Below are 3,908 nucleotides of genomic sequence, written 5' to 3' on the forward strand. Positions count from 1 at the left end.
GGCGAGATTAACCAACCACCAATCATCGATAAACATTGAAATCAACTTGCAAATAGTACACATGTAAAATAAAAGAAAAACCTAATCACAGTAGTAACAAGGTAGCCCACCACATAAGCCTAGCTGCATTGCCAAAATCCAAAACATTATTTACTTCCCAACTCAAAGTGAGGAGGGAACCCACAGTTGGGTTTGGGGAGGAGAATAGCCTTCCCCTATTCAGAGGGGTAAAGGAAGACTGACAAGAAGTAAAGCAAAGGTTTGTAACCCTAAGGACAGAAGGAAAAAAACAAAAAGAAAACTTCTCTCTCTAAGACTTAGAGAGATCCTTTCAAAATTGAATGAATAAGAGTCTTTGCAGTAGGTAATAAGGGAAATTATTGCCTAAACCTAATCTATTATGGATGCAATATACAAACATGTGACTCATGTATTTAATAAATAGGTTCCATCATATATCTTATATTTTAGGTCAATGATGGACTAAGTTTAAACAAAAAAAATCTAAAGAGTTTAGAAGCTTAAGGCCGATGCACCAATAAATGGGAATGACGTTCGCATTACCACTCAAGACAGGATGATAAATTATATTACCTATTCCACCACTCTCCTCTCGGTAATTAATTGTTTTTACTATTAAATCATCAAATTTATCTTAATCATTACACTTTTTTTTAAATAATTTAAAGTAGTTATAATAAAATATATTTTATTTAATAAATTAAATTTAAAAAATTATATATATATATAATTTCATTTAATAATTTAAAAAATTTGATAAAAAAAACTTATAGCAGTATCATCGCAGGACATTGTAGCTTGTAAATATATAATTGAATCATAATATTAATTTTATATTATTTAAATGATTATTTATCTGTTGTCATAACAAGTTACAAATTTAAATAAAATTCACTATTTAAATTGATTTCTTTCAGGGGATTGAGAAATTAAAGACTCAAACCTAACTTTTGTTAAGTGAGTAATAATAATATCATATGCCTCGAGTCACTAAATCAAATTAGATTAGGCCAAATTTGATGTAGTTGAAAATATATGAATCTTGATAGTTCCGCACAGGAAATTTGCAAATTATAAAGTGATTCATGACAAGGATGAAAAAAAGAAATTTCGAATGATTAAGTTATTTTATAAATTAACAGAGTGAAATAAAAGAGACATAATCTCTCTTTTTTATGGTCTCTCCCCTTTTAATTTTTGTTTGTTTAGATGATATGGGAATTAGGTGGAACACAGGGCTTGAAGCAGACGTAATTATGAGATTATAAATGATTTATGCCTTGAACCATTTGATAAGGCATCTCGATTTATAGAATATCTCTATAAAATAATGTACGTATACTCTGACGAAAGAGCAATTGTTACCCTTTTTGCAAACTAGAAAACTGTTATTTTTGAGTTTTAAGAATGGCAACAGGATAGATCGGAAGCAGGATTACCACCCCTGTCACGACCCAACCTATGGGCCGGACCGGCACTAGGACCTGGGCCAGCCTAAAGCCCCCGAGGCCCGTAGTAAGCCTTAACTGTTCATTTACCCAATTCTAAGGCCCATTGGGCCCAAATTCAAGAAAACAAACGGACAGAGTCCGGCCATAAAATGGACTTTCCAACGGGAGTTTTCACTCACCCGACTGTAAACACAATATATAGTCAATTGGGAGCTACCACCCTCCACATACTCATCAACATAAAATAAATGGGAGCTCGGCTCCTCATCCAATCCATCAAACATGCATAGCACATTTAAGTTTACAGTCCAAAAATAATAATTTAGTTTCTGCACCCAAATCAAATAAACATTTCTAACACATGCGGAAATTCTAAGATTTAACAAGTTTATACAAACAGTAGTAATCGACCTGCGAGGGAGAAAGCAGGTTAACCTCAAAAAAATATCCTCCTGTGGCCTGTAAAAATTTTTGAACAGGAGTGAGCGTTCGACTCAGAGAGTAAAATATCAATTTTAACCATAATCTCTATAACTATCTGTAACTAATGCACCCTGTAGCGTGAAATGCAACATCAACATCATATTCACATCATAGCATCAAAAAGGTAATTTGGAGCACTCACGCACCCTGTAGCATCAATCATAATATATTGGGAGCTGATCCCCTATACAGCTCTCTTAGATCCAACTTGGTGCCAGCGAAGAACTCAAGCCGGACTTTCGCTTAATAAACCAAATCGAGGGTCCCAAATAAGAACTCAAGCCGTGACTACCCCTCGAAGGAACGGGTCCCAGCGAAGAACTCAAGCCGTGACTACCCCGTCCTATCCATAGTCCACACCACATCACACGCACGCCAACGCACGCACACTGCTCCAAATTACCACAACAACACTCATGGCACATTAACAGTTATGAATGCAACATAAATCATGCCTAGAGTTTAACTACATAAATATATGCATATAAGTGATGCATGGGCATGCTGAACATATAATAATATCGAAATTATAATTAAAATTAATATTTTACTCACAGACTTGACGACAATCACTGTGGCGGCTGGGCGGAGGAAGAAGGCTGTCCCGGCTCACCTGACAATTACATTACATTTATTTAACACAAATGACTCAATACAAATAAAGAAAAGACCAAATACGTCCTAAGTCATGCCGAAAATCCGGCAGAGTCTCCCCTCTACCTAGGACCTACCCAACCTGCAAAAGGGCTCAAAACACACTTCTATATCCACAATCCATATATCCACAACTCAATCACATCACACAGCCCATCCTGGGCCCATCAAATCAATCATTCATCACAATATGGAAAAATTTCAATTTAGTCCTTATAATTGATCATTTTTGCAAAAATTGCCCAAACAAGCTCTAAAAATTATAAAACTTTGCCCCGCGGTCCTTAGCAATATTACTAAGCTATTGCAAAAAGAATCGTAATTTTCTAAGCTACCACGAATATTTTACGGATTTTTAATCCTATTTAAGCACTAGAAAATTACGTAAAAACAAGGTTCGGGTTTACCTTTGCCGATTCCGACTTCGGGAACGCGCTTGGGACGCTCGACAATGGGGCTAGCCAAAACCTCGGTCCAATTCGAGACTTTTCCAGAACTGTCGGGCCTAATTTCACGCACTTGGCCAATCGCCGAATTTCCGCGAATTGAGGATACCTACACGAAGCCCAATAATAATATATAAAATCAGGGGTGTTACATTCTTCCCCCCTTACAGAAAATTCGTCCTCGAATTTTTACACAAGGCAGAATAAAGCACATGATTATACATTGAACAGATAGGGGTACTTGCTACGCATGTCCCGTTCTGACTCCAGTGCACTCTTTCACCGATCGACTCTCCACAAAACCTTAACCATAGGGATCTGCTTTGATCTCACTGCCTCACTTGGTAGTCCACTATGGCTACAGGCTGCTCCTCAAATGTCAAATTCTCTTTTAGCTCTATCACATCCGGCTGCAGTACATAAGAAGGATCGGGAATGTATTTCCTGAGCATGGAGATGTGAAACACGGGATGAACGTGAGAGAGGTTGGGTGGTAGCTCCAACCGGTAGGCAACTGCTCCAACTCTATCCGTAACCTCAAAATGTCCGATATACTGAGGTGCCAACTTGCCCTTCTTTCCGAATCTCATGACTCCCTTCATTGGAGATACCTTCAGGAATACATAGTCGCCCACTGCAAACTCCACATCCCTCCGTCTGGGGTCTGCATAACTTTTCTCTTCATCAAAGTCATCAGTCGTTCCCTGATTAAAGGAACTACCTCTGAAGTGTACTGCACTAGGTCTACATCATGCACCCTTGCTTCCCCCATTTCTGTCCAACACAGAGGAGACCTACACTTTCTTCCATATAGTGCCTCATAGGGTGCCAACCCTATGCTGGAGTGATAACT

At 38.0% G+C, this 3,908-nt stretch overlaps 1 long non-coding RNA gene across 1 annotated transcript; it reads right to left on the bottom strand.

Annotated features, from left to right (window-relative positions):
* Window positions 1–1,805: 1,805 nt before the first annotated feature.
* Window positions 1,806–3,046, bottom strand: LOC131170437 (uncharacterized). The gene is made up of 3 exons (XR_009141187.1): window positions 3,017–3,046; window positions 2,511–2,568; window positions 1,806–1,931 (listed from the first exon to the last, which is right to left on the bottom strand). It is a non-coding gene; the product is annotated as an uncharacterized LOC131170437 (long non-coding RNA).
* Window positions 3,047–3,908: the final 862 nt, after the last annotated feature.

Source organism: Hevea brasiliensis, chromosome 2, assembly GCF_030052815.1.
Source record: "Hevea brasiliensis isolate MT/VB/25A 57/8 chromosome 2, ASM3005281v1, whole genome shotgun sequence".
Lineage (NCBI taxonomy): Eukaryota > Viridiplantae > Streptophyta > Magnoliopsida > Malpighiales > Euphorbiaceae > Hevea > Hevea brasiliensis.